The 17,209-nt window shown below is 44.9% G+C and overlaps 1 non-coding gene across 1 annotated transcript; it reads left to right on the forward strand.

Annotated features, from left to right (window-relative positions):
- The first annotated feature begins 2,416 nt into the window (after window positions 1–2,416).
- On the forward strand, window positions 2,417–2,488 carry Trnat-ugu (transfer RNA threonine (anticodon UGU)). The gene has a single exon. It is a non-coding gene; the product is annotated as a tRNA-Thr (tRNA).
- The last annotated feature ends 14,721 nt before the right edge of the window (window positions 2,489–17,209 follow it).

Below are 17,209 nucleotides of genomic sequence, written 5' to 3' on the forward strand. Positions count from 1 at the left end.
CATTTTTTCTTCACTTTCTTTCTTTCTTTCCAAATTCTTAATCTGTTTCAATGATCTACCACATCCTCCCCTTTGCTTTCCGAGGTTTTCTCGACTGCCAACCCTTATTTGTGTGTTATTTTCAACGAGCCCCTCATTTCCTATTCTGATTCGCTACATGCATAGCGAGGGCCTCGGTTCTGGCAGTCTTGTTGCCAAAGGGAGCTTAAGAGGGTTCAAAGCTGGTCGACCACTCTGGACATGTCGTAGACACTCGAGTCACGACCCGGGGGTTAAAAAGAAGGTCCCCTTCACCCCGATTAGTCCGAATGGCGCTGGCTAACACCCCCAAGCACAGGAAACAAACATACCTAACATAAATACCCCAGAAAGTGAATGGGAAAATCGCCCCGCCGGTAGCGTAGTGGTTATCGCACCAGACCGGTATTCTGGAGGTCGTGGGTTCGGATCCCACCTGGCGGGCATTTTTTCTTCACTTTCTTTCTTTCTTTCCAAATTCTTAATCTGTTTCAATGATCTACCACATCCTCCCCTTTGCTTTCCGAGGTTTTCTCGACTGCCAACCCTTATTTGTGTGTTATTTTCAACGAGCCCCTCATTTCCTATTCTGATTCGCTACATGCATAGCGAGGGCCTCGGTTCTGGCAGTCTTGTTGCCAAAGGGAGCTTAAGAGGGTTCAAAGCTGGTCGACCACTCTGGACATGTCGTAGACACTCGAGTCACGACCCGGGGGTTAAAAAGAAGGTCCCCTTCACCCCGATTAGTCCGAATGGCGCTGGCTAACACCCCCAAGCACAGGAAACAAACATACCTAACATAAATACCCCAGAAAGTGAATGGGAAAATCGCCCCGCCGGTAGCGTAGTGGTTATCGCACCAGACCGGTATTCTGGAGATCGTGGGTTCGGATCCCACCTGGCGGGCATTTTTTCTTCACTTTCTTTCTTTCTTTCCAAATTCTTAATCTGTTTCAATGATCTACCACATCCTCCCCTTTGCTTTCCGAGGTTTTCTCGACTGCCAACCCTTATTTGTGTGTTATATATATACATATATATACATATCTATATATATATATATATATATATATATATATATATATATATATATATATATATATATATATATATATATAAATATATATATATATATATATATATATATAACAGTACAGGGCTTGGCAGCTGAACGGTATATTAAATAAGAGTCACCACGAAAACCATACCAATATTTAATCCGCAGTTTCGGCTGGGATCCAGCCTTTCTCAAGTGAGGTACAAGGGTCGAATAGAGGGTATATTAGGCTCGTAGGGAGTGCTGTGAGCACGTGGACTCATGATTTTAAAAGTGTACAAGAAGGAAGTACAACAAGAATCAAGTAGACAGAAACGTACTGCACGACTAGGCACGCAGGTAATCCATCTCAGTATACAACGCGGGGAAAAGCAAAAGCGAGGCACTTAGGAAGCGTGTTTCCTTCAGCCACCGCCCACGCAGCAAAGCAATATTAAGAAAAGTAAACAACTAAGGAAGAGGTACTGGGCATCTCACTCCAAAGGAGCGGAAACAACCTGCCGCAAAAGACGGAAGCATAGAATCGACAGTTAGTCATCCAGACACCGGGGAACGCAAAACGGCAGAAAGCAACGTTGAAGTTCAAGAACTCAAGCAAGCGGATTAGCGAGGGGGCCGCGTCCTCAAAGGAAAATGCCGCCGCTTCCCGAGGAGACCAGATAATAGCCACAAATGGCTTATCCGCACCCCGCGTGCCGGGCACAAGGCGGACAATGACGACCCCATGGTGGGCGCCGATGCCGACAGAGGTATGCGGGAGCCACCCAAGAACAGCGTGGGTTGTGCAAGTATCTTGAGAAATGACACAGAAGGCAGGAAATAAACAAAGAAACAGCACACAGAAAAATCAGTTGATAGAGTCCCCCGCTCATGCCATGAAATGAATAGATACAACAAATTGTCAGCTTACATTTGATATTTTTGCAAGTAACAAGGGCTTGCACTTTATGAAAAAATAAAACAAAGATGTGACTCACGTACGAAAACAAATCTCCAGTGATCTAGGCAAAAATAACACTTTGTAGCTAGTCATAAATGGCAGTATGAATTCGCACACAGCATTCTTTAAACAAACTGACAAACGAAAGAACAAACAAAGATACACGCGTACAAATCGTAGGAGATGGGGAACCATAGCAGTGAACAAAATAGCTTACAAATTGACATTTCAGGCGAAAGAGCAATGAAGCATACGGAGAAAATAACTCTGACTACACCGGGGGTTGAAAAGAAGGTCCCCCTTCTCCCCGTGTAGTCAGAGTGGCGCTGGCCACCACCCTCAAGAGTCAGTTACACTTCTAGTAAATATAATTAGCCCAGAAAGTAAAGGAGAACACAGTCGCCCAGATAGCCGAATTGGTAAGGCGTTCGACATGTAATCGAAAGGCGTGGGTTCGGTCCCCACTCTGGGCGCGTATTTTTCTTTATTTCTTTCTTCTGTTTATTTAAAAAAATGTTAACTTAATTAACCGTAGTGAAAAAAAAAGAGCCTAACCACACCCCTATGCCTCCTTTGGCATTGTAGACTGCCGACCAATCTTTCTGTGTATATATATATATATATATATATATATATATATATATAGTAAGGAAATGAGGGGCTCGTTGAGGAAACTACAGAAATATAGGTCGGCAGTCTACAACGCCAAAGGAGGCATAGGGGTGTGGTTAGGCTCTATTTGTTACTATGGTTAATGAAGTTAAGATTTTTTTTAAACTCTTTTTTTAACTTTTTGAATCTTAACTTCATTAACCGTAGTAAAAAATAGAGCCTAACCACACCCCTATGCCTCCTTCGGCGTAGTAACCTGCGGACCTATATTTCTGTATATATATATATATATATATATATATATATATATATATATATATATATATATATATATATAAAATATATATATATATATATATATATATATATATATATATATATATATATATATATATATATATATATATATATATATATATATATATATATATATATATATATATATATATATAAATATATATATAATACTTTGGAGAAGTAGCGGCCGCAGACTTCTGGCAACGTTTCGACAAGAAGGCTTGTCTTTTTCAAGGCCTCAGGGTTCATGTCTGGCACACTGTTTTATAGATAGACATTGAGTTTGGGCGAGAAGGGAGGTTGAGAGCGGGGCTCAAAGGAAGACAGCAGAGTGGGTCAACGGACGTTTGAAAGGAGCGAAATAGCGGGAGTGCAACGGAGGTGTAGTGATTGGGAAAGAACCCCGCAAGAAAGAAAGAGGGAAAACTACGAGAGGGTAGGAGGGAGCAGGGTTTAATGGTTTTAGCTGTGCTGCCGTGGTGCCGGGCGACCTCAAAGGAGGCTTCCGGGAAGTTTGGGCCCGAAAGGGGCGTCTGCGAGGTTAAATTGCCAGGTTACTGAACTGTGTGTGAGGGAGAAAACTGCTAAACCACAACAGCCCATGTAGTCCGACGAATTCCGAGTGTGGAGGTTAGTGTTCGTAGAAGAATGGAAGGGGAACGTGCGGGTACCATGTGCCGAAGGTCGAGGGATGTGAGAAGCAAAAGAAAAAAAGGAAAAAAAAGGAAGGACCAAAATTGTATTGAAGTATCAGCTTTGGGTCGGGCAGGCAGGGGTGTTGCGAAAGGAGAGGCCCACGTTTTGTGAGATCATTATTTTTCTTTTCGATTGAGATACCGTAAGGTTTCTAAGCCGCCTTTCGAAGCATTGATTCCAGCCGGCTCCAAACAATTGAATTTATGGATTAAGTACGATTCTCTGTATTTCTGGTCCCTTGGAGATTTAAATTTGACTGCAGAACATAGATCTTGAGATCATCGAAATTGTGGTTTGGCTGGTTGAAGTGTTGCGCGTATGCTATGGAGGCATTGTTTTGGGTGCCGGCCCAAAACAATGCCAATGTTTTGGGATGACCATTCAGGTGTAAGTTCATAGGTTGACTCTTTTCTCCAATGTACTGCTTCTGACAGAATGAGCATTCTAGCATATACACACTGTCAGTAAAATTGCACGTGAAGCTTGAATTATTTTGTGAACGTATTGGCTGGCAGTGCTATTGACAATGCAATCCGTCTGCAGATGTTTGCAGGTCGTGCATCTAAGACGGAGGCAAGGTCTGATGACTGGTTCCTGGGAAGCGCCAATTTTGGCATGCACTACAATGTCTTTTAGGTTCTTATTTGTTCTGTAGGTGACTCTTGGGGCTTCCGGGAACGTCTTTTTAAGTCGCTCATTACTGGATATGATGGGGTAGTATATCCGCAGGATGTTGTTAATGTTAGGGAGCGCTTTTGAGAATTTGGTTATTAAGGATGGTGGTCGGGCGCTTTCGTTTCGATGTTGTTGCTTGAGCACTTCGTCCCTTTCTAGCTTGGATGCTCTTTCGTAGGCCAAGAAGCTTCAAGCTTCACGTGCAATTCTTCTAACATTGTGTATATACTAGAATGCTAATTCTTTCAGAAGCAATACATTGCAGAAACGAGTCAACCTATGAACTTACGCCTGAATGGTCATCGGGCCGGCACCCACAACAGTGCCTCCATAGCAGTCGCGCAACACTTCAACCATCCGAACCACAATTTCGATGATCTCAAGCTCTATATTCTGCAGGCAAATTTTCAGTCTCCAAGGGAACGGATATACAAAGAATCGCACTTAATCCATAAATTCAATTGCCTGGAGCCAGCTGGAATCAATGCTTCAAAAGGCAGCTTAAAAACCTTATGGTTTCTCAATCGACCAGAAAAATAATGCTCTCACAAAACGTGGGCCTCTTCTTTCGCAACAACCCTGCCTGCACATACCAAAAGCGGTTACTTGAATACAATTTCGGTCACTTTTTTCTTTTTCTCTCTTGCGTCTAGCCAATCTAGACATACCACACGCACTCGCATCCCTCGACCTTCGGCACACACACACTCGCAAAAAAGAAAAACTAAAAAAGAAAGAAAACAGAAAAGAAGTACTTGAATCCACTGCATTCTCCCCATGGATGGTACTCGCGCATTCCCCTTCCATTCTTCTACGAACACTCACCTCCACACTCGTGATTCTTCGGACTAGATGGGCTGTTGTGGTGTACGAGTTTTCTCCCTCATACACAGATCAGTAACCTGGCAATTGCACCTCGAAGACGCCCCTTTCGGACCCAAACTTCCCGGAAGCCACGTTTGAGGTCGGCCGGCACCGCGGCAGCCCAGCTTAACCATTCCACCCTGCTCCCTCCTACCCTCTCGTAGTTTTTCCTCTTCCTCTCTTGCGGGGTTCTGTTCCATTCACTGCACCTCCGTCGCTCTCCCACTATTTCGCTCCTTTCAAACGTCCGTTGACCCACCCTGCTGTCCTCCTTTGAGCCCCGCTCGTGACCTCCCCCCCCACTCTCAAACTCAATCTCTTTCAATAAACAGTGTGCCAGGGATAAACCCCGATGCCTTGAAAAAGACAAGTGTTCTTGTCGAAGCGTTGATAGAGGTCTGAGGCCGCTACTTTCTCCAAAGTATTATTTCTATCTGGTAACCATCTTCAAGGCCCCCTTGTTTTCTAATGAATATATATATATATATATATATATATATATATATATATATATATTGTCACGTACCCACAAGCATCTGAATGAACTTGTAATTTGTGACATCCCAGGCGAGGCGACGACGACGACGAACGAGCGGTACTAATCATCATCAGTGTTTTGCTCTGGCAGCTCGAGTGCTTCGCTGTCAAGAGCGTTCTTCTCCGCTGCTTCTTCTATTAGCATCTTAGTAAAGCTCACCAACACCCCCAACGCGTATTTGCTGTACGCGACAATATATATATATATATATATATATATATATCAAAGTTGCAGTCCTTATTGCCAGTGCTGTTTGGCGTTTTAACAGTGTTTTATAGTGCCGAATGAGGTATGATTGCATTTTTTTTGCAGGAATAAATAATTGAAAATTCAAGTCGAGAAAAAATGATCCGTTTTTTCCGGAAGCGGGAAAAAACGGCGCATGTGTCCTTAATATATATATATATATATATATATATATATATATATATATATATATATATATACATAGCGAATTAGTTAGGTAATGAGGGGCTCGTTGAAATAAGACAGAAATAAGAATTGGCAGTCAAGAAAACCTCTGAAAGCTAAGGGGAGGATGTAGTTAGTCAAGATAACGAATTTGGAAAACAAGAAAGTGAAGGAAAAATGCCAGCCAGGTGGGATCCGAAACCACGAGCTCCGGAATACCGGTCTGGTGCGATAACCACTACGCTACCGGTGGGGCTACCAAAGCCCCCACTTTATATGGTATTTATATTCAGGTGTTTTTGTTTCCTGCGCTTGGGGTGGTAGCCAGCGCCACTCGGACTACCCGGGGTGAAGGGGACCTTCTTTTTAACTCCCGGGCCATGACTCGAGTGTCTACGACATGTCAGAAGTGGTCGACCAGAGTTGAACCCTCTTAAGCTCCCTTTGGCACCAAGACTGCCAGAACAGAGGCCCTCGCTAAGCATGTAGCGAATCAGGAAATGGGAAATGAGGGGCTCCGTGAAATAAGACCGAAAGTAAGTGTTGGCAGTCAAGAAAACCTCGGAAAGCAAAGGGGAGGTTGTGGTGGGTCATAGAAAGAGATGAATTGTTTTAGTCGAAAATACAGTGGTGAAAAAATTCCCGCCGGGTGGAATCCGAACCCACGACCTCCAGAATATATATATATATATATTTTAATATATATATATATATATATATATATATATATATATAGTCTGAAAAGATAAAAACTCACACAGAGCGCGAAAAAAATAAGGTTAGTAGAGACAGAGACAAACGAGAAAGACGTAGAAAATAGAAATAAGTTTACTGACGTTTCAGGGAGAGGAAAGGGAGTCCTGTCCCTGAAACGTCAGTAAACGTATTTCTATTTTCCACGTCTTTCTCGTTTGTCTCTGTCTCTACTAACCTTATATATATATATATTTATGTAGTTTGGAAAGATAAATACTCATAAATACTCACACAGAGGGCGGGAAAATAAGGTAAGTGGACGAAGAAAGACACGAGAGAAACATTTAAAAATAAAAGTTTACTGACGTTTAAGGAAGAGGACTTCAGTTCTTCCAAGTGAAGAAAGGAAGTCATCTTCCTGAAATGTCATGCCACCATTGATCTCGCGTACCTCCATCATCTCCGAGACATTCCTGGAGCTCTGTTCGGTTCGGTGCTTTTCCACAATGACTACCGCCAATGCGACCACTGCTACCACTGTAACCGCTGGGTGGGATGTCAAAAGCTGGCAGCGTGACACCTCGTTTCGCGCTAGACTTCCCGGGAGCTACGTACGAGAGTCGCTTGACAACTACAACCGTGTGAGTGCTTTATTCGATGGGTTGACTCCCTCAAGCACCTGAATGTGTCGTTGACCCTGACCAAGGTGGCAAACAACTTGGCTATAAAACAACAAATATTTGACAATGAACTGAAACATCAAAGCACGAACTGAACTGCATCGTATTTTCGGGACAGTCTCCACGCGCTTCGAAGGTACCAAAAACAAATTGTAAGACCGCGTTCAACAATGAGGTGAGTCTTATACACCACACATTGAGGATGTTTTGGGCCTCTGTCGACGCGCAAAGAAAGATATGGTGGCGGACGACCTCGTTTTTCCACATCCTGAAAGCAATTAATGCCTTTACGTTCAACGCACTCGCGGTGCAATACCCCAACAGTGCTCAAGCCATCATCTGGAATTCCAATCATCACATCCGGGACCCCAATTCTCTGGACTGAAGACTGGGAAGAAGCTTTAAAAACCCCAAAGGAAGCACTCACATTTGGAAGTGTACTATATCATTTTCACAAATACGCCAACATGATTCTTCTACCGACGCCAGTGGGCAATGTCTTGGTTCTGTCCTTCTCCGTCGTACCGATGCCTCTTCAGAACGTGTTGTCGCCTACGCGAGCCGAACTTTACCCCTGCTAAAGAGAAGCATCCATTACCTAGAAAGAGTGTCTTGCCGGATGTGCAAGAATTGCGACCTTCGACGGGCGCAATTTCTCGGTTGTAACGGACCATCACGCTTTTTGCTGGTTATCGTCGCTCAAAAATGTATCACGACGTCTTGGCCGCCTAATTTTGCGTTTACCGATTGTGACTTTATGTAATTTAGAAGTCCGGCATACCCCACAAGGGCGCTCAAGCTCTGTCCCGTAGTCCACAGTCCTCACCAGCAGATACTTTTTTGTGTTTCGATTCGGCAGCAGCTTTCCCATGGCACCTCTGCACATCACCGGACAAGATCTCCTTTCTTACCTTGTGTCTTTTACACGGCGACGAAATGTTCTGCCGACAACTATTGGACCAACTGCAAGGTTCAGCTGCACCAACCAATGGATGTTCCCGCCGACAAAAGAGCAAATTTTGTCTTCTGAAAGGTGAATTTCTTTAACGCCTAAATTATCTCTTCACCGGCGACAGATAGGTAAAAGTCATCCCTGGCTGCCTTCGTAACCAGATCTCAGAAGTATTTCATGACGAGCCGACAGCTGGGCATCATGCTTTCTACAAGACTTATAACCGAATAAAAAAGCCGGCTGTTTTGTACAGACCTTTTGGTCAGCATCGCTATATATGTTGCGCCATGCCCTTCGAGCCTGTTTCCTAAACTCCCAAGCTGGGCCTCTGCAGCAGGGATGCTGCAACCTTTTTCCTGCCTTCCTGCTCCAATTGACGTTGGTGGCATCGACCTGTATGGAGCTGTACCTGTAACGCCTATTGGTCACCGGCGGATTGTGACCGCTGTAGACCACTTGACAAGGTATGCGGAAACTGCCCCTCTCTATAGGGGTTGTGCTTATCAGTGCCAGATTTTTTCAAGCTATCTTTTTGCGCCATGGACCTCCTCGCATCATCTAAGTGATTATGGGAGAACATTCTATTCGGCAATCGTTACGCAAGTCCTTCGATCCACCGTTACTGCGCATAAAACAATATCAAGCTATCATCCTTAGACGAATGGAATGACAGAACGATTCCAACATACAGTCTCCGATATGATTTTCAGCTACATAAATGCCAGACCAGAAGAATTGGGACGTTACCCGTCCCTTTGTAACTTACGCCTATAATACCTGCGTTGAAGGTACCACAGAATTTTCACCGTTTTTTAGGCCCCCACTCCCTTCTGTCCAGGAATCCTTATTCTTTTCATGCCCGGTACCTGCAACAGACAACGCAAGGGATCATTTTGTTTCCCGGCTAGCGCATTGTCGGAACCTCGCCTGATTGAGCACAAGTCCTGCCAGAATGACCGAATATCTTGCTATAACGCAGCTAACCGAGATGTATCCCTTCAATCTGTAGATAACGTGTCACTTTTTGCACCTCACCATGCGCTAGGACTGTTGGAAAAGTTTATGCCCCGCTTCATTGCACCTACAAAGTTCTTCAGCGTACCTCTCCAGTGAACTATTCAGTCGCTCCTACTTGTGGTGTCACCGACCGCCGGTGCCGCGGCGTCGAGATTATACTCGTGTCACGTGTGGAACCGTCCGTCTAGCGCTCTCCATCCCCTTGACGTTCGTCCAGAATGGCCGCCTCGCCTCCCAGGGAGAAAAAGTGTGAGCACAGTCTTTCAGTCTTACAGGGTGTAATGCACTGCACTGGTCAATCTCACCATAACCTGCACCAGCCAAAAAACTCCCATTACTTCTTTCGTCTTCATTCACGCATCGTCCACCATCGTCATCTCGCCGACGGGCGCACTAATTTTCAGCCTCCATTTCGGCTGGGCTCACACCCAGGTCGGTCGCGCCATTGCCCACCAATAAACGCTTCACTACGGCCCCAGGTCGACATGTACTAGGCGCAGGCATCCTTCCAGCCCTTGCTTCCGAATTTCATTTTATTTTTACTTTTGCTGTCTTTTTTGCTCCGCTTCGTCTTGTGCCGCCCCGTACGTACTTCTAATTTCATTTTTTTTGTTTTTTGTTTCGGAAAAGGCCTGTTAGTTTGGGAAAAAGCACGTGCCATTTTAGTTGTGCAGGTATTGCGTTTTTGTGCGGGTGCGTGCGTGTGTGTGTGTGCGCATGCGTGTGTGTGTGTGTGCATCCGTGTGTGCAGGTGTGTGTGCGTGTGTGTCTCCGTCTGTGTGTCTGTGTGCGTGTGTGCGTGTGGGTGCGTCTGTGTGTGCGTACGTTTGTGTGTGTCTGTGTGCGCGTGCGGGCGCGTGTGCGCATGCATGTGCGTGGTATTGTTGTTTTCTCTCCCTTGACCTAGTTATTTTCTCCCTTTTCCATCCTTTTCTTTTGATCTGGGGCTTACTTTCTGATAAGAACTTCTCTCACCACCTGTTCTGCTTCCGGCGTTTTTGAGAACCTTGCTGTAGGCCACGCGACATGGCAAGAAACACCCTCTCACCCTTTCCCTTCATGAATTTCACAGGATGTCCACTAAACCTGACTACCTCCTCTTGTTTCTCCGGCAGCCTACCCCTTTATACATAGCGCCCGCAAGGCGAGGGTTTATCCTGATAAAGGGAAGTGTATATGCTTAAACGTTGGCAACCATCGTGGTCTATACCGTCTACGAAGTTTTCTTTTCTTGTGTTCCCTACAATGTTCCACGTTTACTTCCTCCCTTGATTTTGTGTTCGAAGATGGAGGAACAAGGTAAGCCCCCTCTGCTCTCCCTGGCATACGTAGCTCTAATTGGCCACTTGACGTACATTCACGACCACTTCCGTTCGGGACAACATGCACTATACATCAGCTCTCAAAGCGGTGCCAAAAACGATGACATCAGAATAACTGATAGACGCCGCCCCACGCGGCATCACTCACTTTATTCTTCTCTACCGCACTAATGACCTAGAAAACAACACAGCTGAAAGCGTTTTTGTGGCCATAAAAGCTATTGTTCAGGAAGTTTAGACCAACAGGCCCAACGCAAAGATAAAAGTGTACTTCCCATGATCCAAAACAAACACAATTCAGAAATGCCACAGACACGCAGACTTATAGCTCACTCACAAAGGACAACTAACCTTAACAAAGTTCTCGTGTACCTGAAACACTACAAAGACAACCTTGACATACTCCACCACGCAAAACTTCACCACAACCCCCTAGTACACCCGAGCAAGGACAGACTACACCTTACTCTCCAGGCGTCCGACTACTTTCCGAAAATGCTAGGTACAGGCTGAGGACGTCAATTAAGGTGACGCTCCCCACTACACACATCGGCCTCCCGTCTGCGGCCACCACAGAACAACAGAACCAACCCAACATAACCAAACTACCACATCTAAATAAGAGTAGCACATGTGACGCGAGCACAGATATGTGGAAGTTACCCCAACACCAGCTGTAGAGCACACAAGCGAACAACAGGACACATCAAAGACAGCACGCTCACTGTTCACGCAGACCCCACAAAACCGTAGAATGCAAACAAGCACCGAAACAGGCATCAAAGTGGGCCTCACCCCTAACAGACCCCCTAAACGGCAGACTAAAAGCATAACACGGTCACCCCGGAGGCCTGCTGCAAACAAACGCAGGGAAATACCACGGGGTAGACAATGCTCCAACCCTTAAATTCCGCGCTTTCCTTATAGCTCAAAAACGTTCCGGCAAACCAACCAACTACAGATTTCATCTCGAAACGGGTGCTTGGTATCTTCAAAGAAAAATATCCCCAAAAGACAACGCCTAAAAGTAAGCTGTTCCCTACGTGTTCTCCCCACCGAACTATGTGCCAGTTGGCAAGTTATTCTGAATATTGATTCGTGTTCTCTCATATAAATTCGTAGACAAAATTGTACCAGCCTACTGAGAATCTTCAATTACAAGACTGAAGCTATTCCGCTAATTGATCAGAAGACAGGAGATCTTAAAATTTTTATAAATCGCAAGTTAACTGAACTTTCAAAAAAGTAAGCGGTTAAGTTTCAATGTGGCCACCTTCCATCGCGACATACAGCTTGCACTGTCGAACATCAGCTTCTCGATAATTTGGCCTATGGAGTATTGGGTGATGTAACGTCCCCCTTCGAAACAAAACTTTCTGTGGTAGAACCTCCTCATCAAGCCGATAATAAAATTGTAATAAGAAGCTCCTGCGGTACCTGTACCAGCAACGTTATGGCATCAGAAATCATTAACGGCAGACGAAAAAGGTATCCTAGAAGAAGGTTTAACTCTCTGTCCCACAATAACAGCGTGAGTGAATACGACTTACACAAAGATGCCACGAAATTTTCTCCGAGAATAAGAATAAGTTTTTTTTCGGAAAAACCGGAACAACCTGTCATTACGAGAACGCCCTCCACCCTTTTAGCGATTGGTTTCCAGATGTAGATCTTTATTTAAACTCACTAGCAAGCGAAATGTTGACAATTAAGTAATCAAACAAGCAGAAAAAACTAACTCCGCCGGAAGGAGTTACCCGGAATAGCCTATCAGCGAGAACCGACATAGTCATAAAGCCAGCCGACAGTGGTGGTAGGGTAGTTCTTTTACTAACAGAAAAACACAGATGATGCTTATAGGCAGGTGAACAACCCTTTCCATTTCAAGCTCTCAGATAACGAGCCGAGCCTAACAATCCTTCAAACCCTCAGAGATCTGCGATCTAGAGAGTTTATAACGATCACTGGCCTAAACTTCATGTGTGTGTGCGCCCGTGCATGCGTGCGTGTCTGCGTGCGTGCGTGTGTGTGTGTTTGTGTGTGTGTGTGTGTGTGTAGTGTAGTGTAGTATAGTGTACTGTAGTTTAGTGTAGTGTAGTGTAGTGTAGTGTGAATGACAAGCGTGACTAGGCGTAAAAACCAATCTCTAATTGGGTTTGTCCTCATGCAATCTACACGGCCAACTTACCGCTGTCATCATTCCACAAATGGGCATAACCAAACGCTACAACAAAGAAACGCTTCTACTACGAAATAGCCTGTTCAAAAAAGTATGCCGCGTGGCCTGGCTAGATACGTGTATTTCCGGCGTATTGCGACTGCCACTACATCTAAGACCACTGCAACGAATTTGCCTGTTTTACGACGAAACCAATGAGTTCTCAATCGCTGAATTGCGGGTTGATAACGAATGCAGCTAGCTTCACACGCGTGAACGCCCAAAGGATAGGTGGGCCGACCACGGTGGGTCATCCAGTTCAGCCACACGGCTGCAGGAATTGATAAACGCGGGCAGTGACCGTTGCGGAGCAATTGCATCTGGGTGGTCAACCAGGTCGTTGTTTGCTCTGACCTGACGATTGGACGACCCCGTGGAGGCCATCATAGAGAAAAAGGACGCCACAGATAATCAGGCACGAATTGTTGAAGAGCTTGCAGAGGAGCCAAGTGTTATGGCTACCCGCGAATCGGTAGCGGTAATTGATGCGCTGCAACTATGTATCTAATCATTCCCTGACCTCGTGCGGCAGCACACCGTGAGCCTTGGGAGCATCAGGCAGGCAGCAGTTCCGTATTCAGGACGTTATACTACTGTGATAAGGAAATTGTTGACTTTTTCGCCCGTTGCAGTTAAATCTGATGAGTGTTTTTCTGAGCATGTTTATGTCTTTTATATAGTCAGTAAAGTGCTCGATGCCTGTAACAAAATGACATTTATAACGCCAAATTATTCCTGTCCCGCGCAGTTTGTTTACAGGTGTTTGACTATATATGCGTACGCTCCGAGACACGTCCATTCTTTGGACTGACGGACTAGACTCCGCGCGGACCATAAAGCTTGCCTTCCCGCTGACCTAATTAGGTTAGATCAAGTTCCGACATACCCGCCGTGGTGGCTTAGTGGCTACGGCGTTGTGCTTCTGAGCACGAGTTCGCGGTTTCTGTTCCCGGCCGCAGCGGCCGCTTTTCTGATGGAGGCGAAGAGCGAAAACTCCTCTGTGTACGATAATTCGGCGCACGTAAAAATCCCCAAGTGGTTAAAATTAACCTGGAGCCTTTTACTACGGCGCGCCTCTTGGCCTGCGCTGGGTCGGGGCGTTAAACCATAAAATCAATCAAATCAAATCAAGTACCCACATATTCGGGATCCTAAAGAAACCAGCTACGCAATTGATTGAAAAGTGCACGGAAAAGACGTGCTGTTTGTCTGATGACGGAAAAGAAAAATACACGCTTATCTGACAAGATAGAGTTACGCTGTAAAAATTCTTTCTCTCCCGAAGTTGTGAGTCCATTTCCAACAATTTCCATCAGGCACGAGACGCAGGGATTGAGTGCCCGGAGATTAGACACGGGCGCGGTGCGGAGACGCCGAAGAAGACACCTTGTAATCGCGCGTATCTTCCCTTATAGGGCGGTTGTGAATGAGCGATTTTACTAGAACGCCTCTAAATCGCTCAATCCCCTTTACTGCGTTTCGGCTGGGAGATATAAAAAGATAAACTCCAGAAGAACTTTGCTTGAGTCAAAAGCGCGGTGGTCTAAATGTAGCTCTCGTATGGTGTCATGCAACTCGGGCGTATCCAGAGCCTGACCGTTGCAGGCGTTCACATTCGCGAATTTAAACCCGTCTCTGCACACTTGAATGCTGAAATGCTCTTCGAAAGGTCACTGTCTTTTCTTTGCCAGCTGCAAGCAAAAATATTTTCCATGCCTTCCTAAAGAGAGTTGACAGAAGCATCCAATCGATCGCGTAACTTTGAAAGACCCAAATCGCCAACAAAGAACAAACCCATGCGACGATTTGTTGCGTACTAAGTAAACGCATCTACGAATGATTTGAATGTATACCAATACGTGGTTTATCAGACAAAGGTATACTACTGTACTTTTTCACGAAGGATGCGTAGAACCGCTCTTTTTTCGCTTTTTTCAAGTAACCGTTTTGACACAAGGCAAGCCCGCTTTCCCGAACGCGCAGTGCGCCCAGAGGTCTCATCAGACCTTCTTGCTCGGGCAACCCGTTAATGGGGAACTGCGTTAGTTTTTTGACAGGACGCCATCGGTCCAACCAAGAAACCTTTCTCTTTAAAAAATTGGCTGCGTATCTGCTCCTTTTGTTGCAAATGACGTCAAAAGACGATATTCTTTACTGAGGTTTGCCAAGTAAATGTCTTCCTTCGCTTTCCCGCTCACCTATCATGTTGCTCCTCTTGCGTCGCGCTCCTCCCAAGGTAAAGATGCCAAATGTTTGCTTAAATCATTTTAAATCTCCCGCGTTCCACTGCTCCAAACCGGGTGTCTCGATGCCAACGCTACCGTACGGCGAAGACGCGCGTGAATCGAGGCCTCCTACTTCCACGTTTTTAGAACCGCGTTTCCCTAGTCCACGTGCGTTCCAAACAGAACGTGGAATCTATCTAGTGGGACCTTTCGTAACTGTTGCCACTTGATTTCTTCAAATGCCGCCTGAAGCTATATGGCGCGGGCGACAGCAGGCGACGGCGGAGTGATATTTTTTTTATTCAGTTGAGGAAGTATTTAATCTCGCCAAAATCAAACATGTACGATTTTGTATAAAGGAACGCTGCCAATATCACTTCTGTGTTAATTTGTTGTCTTATATATGCGTAATGTCTTGTTGTTCTTCAACAATATTGACAAGTATGAACATTACGCCGGAATTAGACGGGCACATTTAGCTGTGACTATATAAGACTATTGCGCAGGCATTGGTTTACTCTTGCCGGGTGGCTGAATCGAGTCACAGACAGAAAGACGGACAGACAGACAGACATACAGACATACAAACAGACCAAAACTTCTGGGTTTAAGTAGCCGAAGAAAGACTATCGTCTTTAAAATACGCAATTGTAAGCAAAGAGGACCTCGTATTCATGAGTTCATGGAACCTCCAAGCAATCACTATCTCCGACGCAAGGTATTGATGTCTCAAGAATGCATTCAGTGTGCTTCCAAACATATAGAGAACGGGCTAGTTCGTCCTGCAACCTGTTTATCCAAAATATAATTTTTTCTTCACTCCGCTCATTGAGGATGTGCTTTCTAGTTTGATTGCTTGGGCAGTGCACACTATAATATACGTCATTTGATCAAGAACGCACACTCAGAGCATTTTTGAAATTTATTTGCGTTCATTGCACGTGTGCAATTGTTACAATGTTTTTAAAACATTTTGCAGGAGGGTGTGGAACGCGCTATGTGCAAAGTGTAAACTTTCTTTTAAAATCGCAAGGTGGGCAGTTTATAGTATTTTTTTTAATAAATACGTACATTATATATGAAATATTATTTACAAAGAAACAGAGACTTCATTTCTATTGTGTGTTTAAATAATGCGCTTTTGATATTGGGGGCTTATCGGCATCCTTTGCTGCGAATGACCCCAGTTAGTGTTTGCCTTCGCCGACGCGAGTATACCTCGCCTACGGCTGCCCTCCCTCAAGACTCTTCTGCTCCGGCATCATTTCTTCCACATTAAACACAGTTTAGGCTTGAAGAATTTAACTAAATGTTCTGCCATTTCTAATGCTCGCCCGTCACCTATTGCTATATTTAGTTGCCGTTGGACTGGGATTGCCACCTCGATAGCTAGGCTGAGGCAAGGCTGCTTTGAACAGGTTGTCTTACGCTGTTATCGACGAAATAGAGCACATTCCCCTTTCAAGTAAACTAATAGTGCCCAGCAGGGGTTGCGAACCGGTGTTTCGCCTGAAATGTCGCTAGTGTTTTTTTTTTGTGTAACAATTGTGAGTTGTATGAGACCAGATATATTTCCTTCGAAGGGTTTCGCATAGAGCTACTACTTGTTTGGTATTTATTTTATTTTAGGCCGGGCGGTTTTTGCGCGAGGAAAAATAACAGGCATACCAAACTTATTGGAATCAGCACTAAAAAGACTATCTTCTTTAATAGCACGCGTTGAGTACGAACTACGCCCGGATGTCGCGGGAATATTGCGAAACTGCGTGCGAAAATGAATAAGCAACTTTATCCAGATAAGCTTCTGCAGCCAATGTCGCCATTTCATGCAACGAGCGAGCACTACCTACTAAGCTGCCTCAGCCGAATCGCTAACTGCCTGAACGTACCTTGAACTGCTGCAAAAGTTTTTGCTGATTGAGTCGCGCTCTTGACACATATGTTTCTCACCTACGTCTAAAAATTCATTTGTAATTAGGAACAGTGTCTAC

The sequence above is a fragment of the Haemaphysalis longicornis genome, unplaced genomic scaffold (genome assembly GCF_048455015.1).
Source record: "Haemaphysalis longicornis isolate Haplotype H1 unplaced genomic scaffold, Haemaphysalis longicornis Haplotype H1 scaffold_16, whole genome shotgun sequence".
Lineage (NCBI taxonomy): Eukaryota > Metazoa > Arthropoda > Arachnida > Ixodida > Ixodidae > Haemaphysalis > Haemaphysalis longicornis.